Genomic DNA, 11,835 nt, shown 5'->3' with positions numbered 1-11,835 from the left:
AGTGTTTGGAATCCGTATGTTGTTAATGATGGTGGTCACTTTGGGAATGCCAGGATCAACATACTTCTCCATGGAGATGGTATTGGTCATAAGCCTTGCTAAATTTCCTAAAACATGAATGGTTTGAGGATCAATCCTTTTCCTAGCAGGCTTCTTGAGGCACATGTCTTTGATGGCTTTGGTATAGATAGGAATGTCTTTGATAGCTTGCAGCAGTGGGATTTTTGTATAGACATTTTTAAGCTCATCTAAGACATCAAATTGTGGTATAGACAGTGGTGGTTTTACTTGGACCAATCAGTCTTGAAAAGGTGGATGCAGTGGTTGTATCTATTTCTCTTTGGTATCATTGATTGGTTTTGTTGGATTTGTCATTTCATTTTCCTTTTCTGAGTTTTCTTCTTGATTATCTGTTATTGGAGAATCTTTGTTGAGCACCCTACCAGACCTCAAATTAATGTTTTGCAAAGGCAGTGTGGAATATGAGCTTCTTCTACATTATAGGCTGGCCTGTCTGCTCTATTATTCGGATTTGGGACAGTTTGAGCAGGAATTTGAGTGGGTCTGGGAGGTTGTGAGTTAGCTGGAAATTGCAGCTGTGGTGCATTTATTGGTGGAGGAGCAGGCATAGCTTGTTGAGGAGGTTGGGGCTGATAGACAACTTGCTGAGGATACTGCTGATATGGTTGAGAATGTGATGGATACGGCTGTTGGTATTGTTGATATGGTTGTGAGTAAGGTGGGTATGATTGAGGATATGTATGATAAGATTGGGAGTACTGTTGAGACGGTCTCCATTGGTGTTGTGGTTGGTTTTGTGGTTGCTGCCATGGCATGGGTACATTCCATGAGTTTTGTGCATACATTTGATCATTCATAGAAAACTGCAGATTTTGATTTGGAAACATACCTTGGGTTGTTGGCCTTGGCTGCCATGGTCGCTTTGTGCCCATGTAATACACGTTTTCCATCTTTGCACTGGCTACCATATTACAGTTCTGCAAAACTTTAACTTTAGGACAGTTAAACATATCATGATGTTCAGTACAGAAAGCACAAACTTGGATATTATCTAGAGGGCAATCTTTTAATGCATGTTTCTTTCGGCACTTTGGGCAGAAGATAGCCATGGTATGATCTTCATCTTCTTGTTTCTTCTTGGCTTTTAAAGTGTCAATTTGGTTCCCTAGAGTGCTTAACAAATCTGTTTTAAATTCTTCTAAAAGATTCCCTATTTCGGCCCTTGTAACACTTGCAGAGGTAGATTTTGTGACCCTTGATGACAGACTTCTCTTTCCCATTTTAGCTTTATTCCTTGAATACTTTTCGCACAACTCACCGATTTCTTCAAAGGGTAAGGCAGAAATGTCACCTTTGCCCATCAGGTTGAGATCATCCATGTATTCCTCTCGGATACCTTTCAAGAATATTGTGCGGACCAGATCAGGAGGCATAGTTCGGTGTTTAGATTTTTGTAAGTTATAGACAAACCGTTCTAAATATTCCTCTAAGGTTTCATCCTCTTGCTGACTCATTCTAAAGATATCATCTTTAGAGTCTTTGGATCTGCAATAAGGCTGATATTTCCTAAGAAATATTCTCCTCATACCATTCCAATCAACTATAGCATGCTCACCAAGCCCCATGAACCATTTCAAGGCTGATGCCTTTAGTGTGGCTGGGAACAATCTAAGCCTATGGGCATCATCTGTATAGCCATAAGTTCGACATACAATGTCAAACTCGAACAAGAAAGAGTCCGGATCCTCCGAAGCCATACCATAGAAATTTGGTAGCACGGATGGGGGTATGTTTTTCATTTTGATCTCCTCATCCTCTTGTGGTTCATGTATAGGGAACTTAAAAGTTGACTCCTCTTCATCTCCTTGGCGTGGTACTGAGCCAGATCCTTCCTCAGCTATTGTAATTGGTCTCTTTGTGTCAGTGTCACTTGGTGGAAAAAGGAGGAAGGAAGATTGTTCGGTAACTGTACTACTTTCTCCTTGTGTAGAAGGTTTAGGAAAGTGCTTCTTCTGCGATTTGTGTGTGAATAAAGTTTCCCTCTCAATAAGAGTAAGTTCCTGTCCTGAATAAAATTTTTCTGCCAATGGTTGGATAACTTTCTCAGTTGGTGTTGTATTCCCTAGAGAGTCTGCTCCTGATGATGATGGGTTAGTTTTTAGATGGTGGGGGGTTTTTACAAATCTCCCTTGACTGTCTCTAAATCTAGGCATAAATGAACATGATTTCTAACTGTGTTTTTGTTTATTTTTGTGTGTTGAAATTTTTCTCTTTTTGTCCGAATCCTTTTAGTATGCCTCCCCGGCAACGGCGCCAAAATGTAGTGTTCTAGCTAGGGTACTAGACTAGACTATATTAATTATCGACCAGGATGCGTAAGCTTAGAGGCATGCGTCTAAAGTATATAGCTAATATAACTGATTACAATGTTGTCGTTAAATGCATTTACCAAATTACACATTGAAACTAAACACTGTGTATCACTGCAACAATGATCTCAATCTCCTTACAAAGACATCACACATAAAACCCTTGTTCAGTAAACACCCAGCATTCGCTAACATTTATAGAATATCAAAATATACAGAGATCATAAATGAATTGTGAAATGAAAATAAAGTTTATGATGGTGCTTTTAAGAAAAAACACAGGGATCGAATCCCTTACAGGACGCACTTCCAGATCTCAGTGATGACTGTTCAGCATTACCATAAACGCAAACCAACCATAAGCGCAAACCATATACATTCAATGGAAGTCAAAAGCTATGGAAATCGAAACCCAAGTAATTGTAACTGCTGTGCAAACCATATAAGACTTATTGAAATCGAAATCAAACCATACGATAACCTAAGTGTAAATAAAATAGAAAAGAACAATATACCGGTTGAACGCAGGGCCCGTCTGCGTTCTAGAGGTACACTGGACTATATTCGACCGGCTATCAAATCAATATACGAGACACAAATTGGAACTGTAACTGGTTCTTAGTATTAAGTTTCAAAAACAGAGTTTTTAGAATGATACAACGATTAACCTCCTATCCATTACTCGGACTGTATTTACATAACCATGTCATTTCGATAATGAATGTACATTCGGAATTTGGCTGTTGCCGCTTTTATTACATCGAGCTTTTCAAAATGTTTCTATCCTAACTGATCAAAAAGAACAAAAACTAAATCAAGATAGAATGAGCTGTTGTTTCTGCCTTTGTCGCCAGTGTGCCATGCTTTGACCTGAGTTGACCGCGCATGTAGGAGAGTCGATCCGGCTGTAAGATAGGTGTTTGTCCATGCTTGGACATTCTACTTTTCATCCATGCCTTCCGTTCTCGCCCAGCTGTTGTGCCACATGTCAAACAATGAGCTAATTACAGGATGTTGGAACTTCCTGTAACCATTTCACCAAAAACTTCTAATTCTTCAACATAAAATCCCTAAATCAATTCCAATGCATTTTAATAACTATAAGACTATTAATAATTAATTTTCAAGGATTCTAAGGGATATATGATGAAAAGGAATGGGTAAATGATATGTATTTAGGAGGAAAAAGGGGTCTTGGGATGATACCAACAGAGTTTCCCTCGGCAACTTCTGGAGTTACCTTAAGCAAGCGCCGTAGGAGGGGGGTAATCCTTGCCCGGAAAGTGATTGATTGATTGATTGCCCACATCTACAGAGAGGGGTGGGGCGGTACCACGGACGGACGAATTAATGCTTGAGCTTGGCAGTCCTACCGATTGATACAGAACACAAGGTTACTACAGCACCTCACAGAGGCATAATGACAATAATTGCCAGTCAGAGCTCGGATGGGATCATTGGCTGGGCTTGGATGGGATACTCAGATACTCAACCGGGCTCGGTTTATCAGCTACTCAGCTTGGATACTCAACTGCGCTACTTGACTTGGATACTTGGTTGGATACCGGGTAGACTGGGAAATACTACGCTGGGATACTCACATGGGCTACTCGACTGCTTGGCTTGGTTAATTGGACTGGGAATACTCAACTGGGCTATTCAACAACTTGGGGCTGGCTGCTTGGATTCTCGACTGGGCTAATCCAATGGGGATGGTGTGCTACTCAACTGGACTAATCGGCTTAGCTACCCGGCTGGGCTGGGTACTACTATTGCCTAGAAGCTCTGGTCAGTCATAGAAGCTCTAGTCTTTGATAGCTCTAGTAGTCTAGTCAGTGCTAGCTTTGGTCTTTGCTACAAGCTCTAGTCAGTGCTAGCTTTACTCAGTGCAGCTAGTCAGTGCCAGTCAAAGCCTAGAGCATACATATACCCCATACAAGAGAGAGTTCATCATCAATGGCCAAGAGAAAGGAGATTCACCTCATGCCACATACAAGAAAATGCTCACACGTGTTGCTAGAGTTAGTTGCCTAGCTTGTGGTGTTGCTAGAGTTAGGTTACGCCTAGCTAGTGGGTGAGGCAAAGGGACTATGTGCTCTTAACAACTGCTATGTGCATGCATGGGGACAGGGAGGGCCATGTTAGCAATATCCTACATGAAACTATACCTGATGGCGGGCGGGTGTTTTTCGGCTACAGAACACGGCCCTGCAGCGGTATCTAAGTGGTCATATTCGGGATCATCCTCTGCTCCAGCACCAGAATGACTAATATATAACGAGCATTTGAGTGGGACCGGCTCAACAATCCTCTGTAACTATACCTTCGGTTGGGAGTGGCTCGGTTTCACTCCCTTATGACAGAATATAAAGGAATACCGGACGAATTCGATCACTATCAAAGGCATTGCACCGGAGCTGTAATGGAGAGAAATAGGAGAAGCATTCGGATACCATAATTCTTCATGAACTTGAAGATGGAGCTTTTGAAACTCGACCTATGAATGAGTTTAGAACCAGATATATAGTAGGGGGACTGATGTTGGGCAATATCGAACTAATAATAGGCGGTTCCCCTTTCATTAATATACGGGGGAACCATCACTAAAGCTGGTTCTTCATCCCTTGCTGTTTCTTAGTAGTAGCCTTAAAGCTATCTCTTCCACTAGTTCGGTGTTCGACCCCTCTAATAAGTGAAACCTTCCCCTTCAATCCTAATCAATAGGGGGAGCTTAAATGATCATAGGGGAATCGGATCAGGCATCAGAAAGGGTATCGATTTGTGCCATATCGCTTCAGTGGCCAAATTATATGTATAAGGGCCGATCAATCAAATGAATGTCTAATCTGGTATCGAATCGACGGTTCTTTCTCTTAAAGGCCAAAGTGAGAGAATAGCATAATATTGTCTCCCATATTTTCCCAACCAGTCAAGGGTGAAAGTGGGACTAGCATCATACTTCCTAGCTAGAGAAGATTTTCTTCGAACAACGATCCAGCCCTCTCTTGATATCTAAAGTGGCTAACCCAGATTTATTCCCACTATCCTCGGTGCCGAGGAATAATGGAGCCCTCTTTCCGATCACTTGGAATGATTAGTTTTTCAATCACACCCCGACTTAATGGTTCTCGTGAATCTCTCTCGTGAGAGAGATAACACTATGATAAATCTCTTGCCTGTCCCGGTCACTGATGTGCTTGCGAGTTTCACGTCGTTTCGTCTCTTGTCTGCTTCCTATCGTTGGTGTTTCAAGTTCACCCTTGTTGAGATTTGGAAGAGCCCGGGATGACCTGGAACCCAAACCATTCCTTTTCTCTTGCTTGTCTTTCTGGCCATGATGTCTCGGCTACGCCGAATTCCCCCTCCAGATAGATTATATATGAGATAAGACATTCCTCTGCTTTAACCCCGTAAAATGGGCATCGATGGCTGAAACCCCGTGATTTTGACAGCACAGAAAATTGATCTGAATGTAATTAGGTATCAAGATGCAGTGACTCAAGTGCCCTTCGAACCATTCAGAAGAACAACGGTATGCTACATCGAATTCCCTGCCGCATCATATTCGTGTAGGGGATTCCCTCCAACTGAGCGCCAACCTGGATGCACCTATATATGTGTATGTGCTATTCCCCATCCATATAGTGAGTCTGTCTTATAGTAAGCCCCTAATTCACCGAGAAGGAAGGTAGAGGCGTGCGTAAGAGCCCTGGGACAGTCCAAGTCATTGTCTCATCTATGGGAGGGAGGGGGAACCGGGAATAACATGATAATAGAAGAAATGCAGGTCCAACTAATAGATAGGCTTATCACTGCTACCTACCCTCGAGGGGGTTGACCCGACGGAACATAGCCCCAGCCTATAACTATAGAGAGGGAGGACCCTCACCCATCGGAATCACTGTGTGACTCCGTCCCTCGCCCTTACTCTTCCACTTCCTCCTTAGAAAACGAGGGCATCGACGAGCGATAAGGTGTGAACCACGTGATACTTTCGCATGTTATAGATCGGCACTCACCATCTTACTTAGTGTGGGGGGACGTCGTTCCAAGTGCAGTGAGCGAAATGAACTAACCGGAGACAAATGAATGGGAAAGGATCTCGCGCTCACGTTATATTATATACGTAATATGACTGAAACGGATAGGTGCTCAATGCCTGCTGATCACTGCGGTTCGATCTGCCCTACTTACTAGCTAGTTGGCTGGATGTTCGATCGATGCGGAGCGACTGTCTGTGCCCGGTAGTATAAACAAAAGTCATGAGGTATCCCAACAGTGTGACCTCCCTTCAAATGTTGTATGAGCAGCAGCTAGAAAGGGTCTTATACAGAGTACCTTCCACCCGACCGTATCCCTAAGGCGTAATGAGGAGCGCTGCAACAACCAAAAGTCATGAGGTATCCCAACCGTCTGACCCCTTCCCTATGGCGTATGTAGTTTCTGCAGCTAACGATGGGTATAACGTATATAACTAGGCTATTATGACATATATAAAGAGTATAAGATCTTACAAACTCTATTAATGGAGTGGGGGGTACATTGAATATAACAATACAACAGATATTGATAAGAATTAAGGTCAGGTGCTGCATAAAAGGATGATCATTGCAGGGATGAGCATGGGTCGGTCGAGTGCATAGGTGGAATCCCCCGAAATGTCTCAGGGCTCAGGGTCCTTCCCCTTGGACCTCTGTCTCTATTGCGGTAGGGATATGAAAGATTTCTCTGATGAAGGGATTTCGAATGGCCTGGGTTGTGCGATTCCCTATCTACCTTGGCACCCAGGACAAGGGATAAGAAGGTCCCGCCAGTAGTCCAAATGAGGGCGAGCGTACATTCAAAGTAAGTGGTGTAGACCCGTCATTTGGTATAGAGGAGGGCTTTCCCTTATTATTTCTAGTGAAAGGCCAGTGTGTTCCTTTCTGGCCAAAAGTAATATAAGTGGGTGGTAAGCAGGCTAATTTGAGGTCCCTACCTGAACCACCACCCTTTATTTGTGAACTGCCTCACATTGGTGGACGGGCGTAACACTTGCTGACATATTCTTACTTGGGGGGTACCACTAGGTATACTATCCCTACTTGCTTTAGACCACTCAGTTGTTGGATCGTTGGATCGGAACTCCCTATTCATGAATTACTGCCGGAACTTATTAGATTATTAGATGGGGTGGGGTTAGACAGGCTTACTTTTTTCATTGTTCAGGCCAATCCACTTACTTAACGATAGATACAGATAAAGCCCCTGCTGATTTTAGGGAGGGCTAGGCAGCTTGAGCCTAAGGATTACCTTTCTTCAGTTTGACAGCTACAATTTGAAAGCTACAACTTGTGCGTTGAAGCATCTAAGCACCTTCTTATTTAGCTTCTTTATGAATCACCTTTGAATAGGGATCTTCTTGACTCTACTTCTTATTGGATCTTACTTATCACTTTCGTGCCTCACCGCTTTAGATCTGGCCTTTATATATGGTGATTTCTCCATACTACCTTTGAGATTTATATGTCATATCGGGCGGGCTATACCTTCCTATTTGCCTTCTTTACTTTACGACTTATTCGCACAACCCCAGCTACTTCAGTGCTTCCAGAATCAAAACACGGAACCACACCTTCTTGCTTTTAGGAAAGACCCCCCGGCCCTACTCGATTCATGGAAGTTTTATAGCTACCATGTGGGATCGTGGGAACTGCTGCTTTGATTGAGTCGCCAGACCCCTTCTCTTTTCAAGAAGGGCTTCTTGGGTCGACACTTTGACCTGTCGTATGGGCCTTTCTTCGCCAGTTAGACGATCTACCATTGTGGTGGGATCATGGCGTAGGAACTGCCCCTGCCCTATAGATTCAATACAGCTATACAATCTTGGAAAGGAAGGCTTGCTTGGGCACTTAGAACATTGCTTTCGCACCTTGATCAACCTACTTTAGGAATGGCAGGCAGTTGGACAACTACCCTTCATTGGATTGTTGGAACTGCCTTCTTGAATTAAGTAACTACTCCTAGAATTTAGATATTGAGTGAGTGCCTTTTTGGTAGGCACTTTTCAGAGCATTTGTATTACCTTTTTAAGCCACAAGGATGCAAGAGACATGAACCGGTATCAGTGGGATAGGATAGACAAAGAGACAATTGTGGATGGATCGAGTGAGGGATGAATGGATCAATGAATGAATCGTGGATGCATAGTACCGCTATTACTTGAATTTAGAGCTTGCTTGTTAGTACTATTTTGATGAGAAGAGAGCTGGTTGCTGGCTTTATTCATGCCTCTTGCCTTTAATGGGAAGTAATGCTCCTCTCCTTATCAGTGGAGCCCCTGCCAATCCTTTAGAGTGAGCTAGTCGGTTAGTGGGATGGCACTGTGTCGGGCATTGTGGAATTGACTCTTTTCGTCCCCCCACCTAATAAGCATCAAGGAAGCATGGAACTCTGTGTCTCATTTCTATTATTGACTTGGTGCTGGGGGATGGGACAGTGCTGGTATTAATTATTGACTGGGCATTGTGGGCAGGGCAGGATTGAATCTTTCCTTGGCGTTGGGGGATTGACTACTTGCCTGGGCGTTGGGGGATTGACTCTTTCTGGCAGGGGCAGGGGCGGGGCACAATTGAGTATTTACTGAGCATTGGGGGCAGGATGGAAGGAACCGTGCTGGCCAGACACAGTTTCTTTATTGAGCTACATCCCTGTACAACCCGAGAAGGATGCTTTTAGTTACTTACCTCCCGAAACCCAACACTCCTGCCTCACCCTACAATCCTGAACACCTCACCCAACAATCCAGAACAGACGGACCTTACTCCGACACCTAGAATGTCTCACCTGAACAGACACACTTTCAAAGGTCACACAGCTAGGAACCAACACTTTCACTTGGTTAACAGGCAAGAGGGCAAGGCAACCACACACCATTACCATTTAGCTTTTAGTCCTCCTCACACCAATACCCGCCCAATGTACCCTCTTACTTACGATATAATACACACACTAGTTGAACAGACAAGATATTAGTTACTTATTTGATTTACTCGCATAAATTCCCCGCAACATTAGCTAGATAGTACCCCCGAACCCAACACGAAGGCAGGCTCCTCTTAGGAGGCAGGCTTCAGCAACCTTACCTAACCACCTCACCTTACCATTACCTTACCATTACCACACCTTATCGGCTACGCTTCAACCAGAACACCTTCAGTGAAGAGAGAGATAACCTCATCCACGAAGTGGCCCTTGCCCGATGCGGACAAGCTACTTCGTTCCTTACCATTCATTCCTTGCTTACCTTAGATAAGGATACGCTTCAACCATAATAGATAAGGCTTGTAGTAGCGCTTCAACTAGAAGGAGCACCTCACAGATATAAGTCTTTTTGTGGTTGTGCCCAAAGTACATGAACGAGATCTATTATATATGTCATTATGTTGTTGTAGGTTGCCACGGAATAGCGGCAATGCAGTAGGTCTAATGCTATAGGCCTGAATGTTGTAGGAATGAAAAACCAATAGCCTCGCAACTATTTGGTTAGGGTTTAGCTAATTGTGGTTGTACCCAAAGTACATGAATGAGATCTATTATATATGTCATTTTGTTGTTGTAGGTTGCCACAGAATAGCGGCAATGCAGTAGGTCTAATGCTATAGGCCTGAATGCTGTAGGAATGAAAAACCAATAGCCTCGCAACTATTTGGTTAGGGCTTAGCTAATAGCCTTTCTTCCTTTCTAACCAACAGCCTTTCTTTCTTACTATTCTATCTGTACGGTATATATTGTAGCTGGCACTTTCTCACTATATAGTGTGGTCTGACCTAGTACTCTTATCTAACCACCCAGTATTAGGGCCTAACTCAAGAGTGCTGTAGGTTTATCCCTAACGGCTAGTGCTGGTGGTCAGGCAGCCGTGTGTGTGTAAGGGCTATTTCTCTCTAGCTGGAAGACTTGCTCGGGTGAGGCGTGCTAACACAACTAGCTCTCTATATAGACTTGAAATGAGAAAATGGACGTCATCCACTAAGACCACATGCTCATATACATGAAATACTCATTCAACACAACATTGGCCTTAAGCCGGAAACCACTTTCTCTATTTCTCGTTGCTCCATTCAATCACTACTCGGCGCCTCATGAAGTACTCTAGTTCGTATTAGATTTCAATCTGGGAATTGACAGCATAATTGTAACTGACACGAAAGATCCCTCACCATCGGAATAGTGAGTGACTCCGTCCCTGCTTCTTCCACTCTAATAGCTCCACCGTAATCACCCTATCCTTCCTTGACTACACCCAGGCAGGTTGCCGTATTGATATAACAAGGTAGCCACAGGGAATTAGAGTCTGTGGCTGGATCGAATCCCTTTCCGTTCATTGCCTAGAACTTATACTGACTACACAGACAGACAGCACAACTATCCTTCTGACTAGACCTATAGAGATAAGACTTAGCCCAATCAACCAGACATACACTTACATAGAAGGACTGATAGATACCCTACCCTACAGCTAAAGGGAAGGTAAGACAGTCTCTATAGTCTAGTGTTCCTATGAGCCATCCTTCCTGAACATAGCTGTTATATCACTTTCAAATCAAAAGGTTATGAAAAGAATCTATCCATCTAGGCGTGGGTTGTTAGCTCTGCAGGCCACCTCATAGCTTCGACTAACACCTCCTAGCTTCGTAGGGGACAGGATAGAAGTGATAGGCTAGATCTATCTCGATCTATCAAGGCGTAACGTATTGATCTATATCGATCAAATCACTTTAGCTGGCCCAATCACTTTAGCTGGGATTACATGAAACAGAGAAGATCGGAGAAGAATAGGAGGGCAAGGAAGAATGGCTTGCCTAATTCATTTCCTTACTCTATCCATCATAGCCGCTTGTCTTCTCCTTACTAGTTATAAAGGTTGTTGAAGCAGGTGTGATGAGTAGTTGGTAAGAGTAAAGGGGTTCATAGTCAAGGTTCTAAGTGTTAAACCCGACTCAATCATCTGATCTGATTTGATCTCATCAATTTTGGCAGTAATGAATGAATATGGAAGGCGGTTTCCCAGGATCTAAGTTGAAGGTTTCTGGCTTTCTATAATAAGGCAGTTCAAACGACTAAGAAATGCAAGACTGCCCTTAAATAATCAGAATAAGGGGAGTAGCTGTCCAACGAAAAGAGTAGTCCTATATATAGGCTTCTTCTTCAAAGGGTAATAGCAATGATCTAAGTCACTCCTATCTATGTGCTGACTCCCATTGGATCTAATAAGTTCTGGCTGAATCCATAAGTTCCCACGCGCTATGATCCAACTGCTACTGGGTGTTCCTGTGCCACCCACCCACCGAAACAAGCAAGCCCGTCCTCCCTCCGTTCATATCGAAAAGTGAAAGTACTGGAGCCAGGGGTACGTAAAGTAAGGTTAACACAAGTTGTAGGTCAAGGGCCGTGATTCGAATTC

The sequence above is a fragment of the Pinus tabuliformis genome, chromosome 4_1 (genome assembly GCF_031772625.1).
Source record: "Pinus tabuliformis cultivar Carrire ecotype Pingquan chromosome 4_1, CPIR1, whole genome shotgun sequence".
Lineage (NCBI taxonomy): Eukaryota > Viridiplantae > Streptophyta > Pinopsida > Pinales > Pinaceae > Pinus > Pinus tabuliformis.
The sequence above is the reverse complement of the archived record's forward strand: the minus strand, read 5'-3'. Positions refer to the sequence as shown.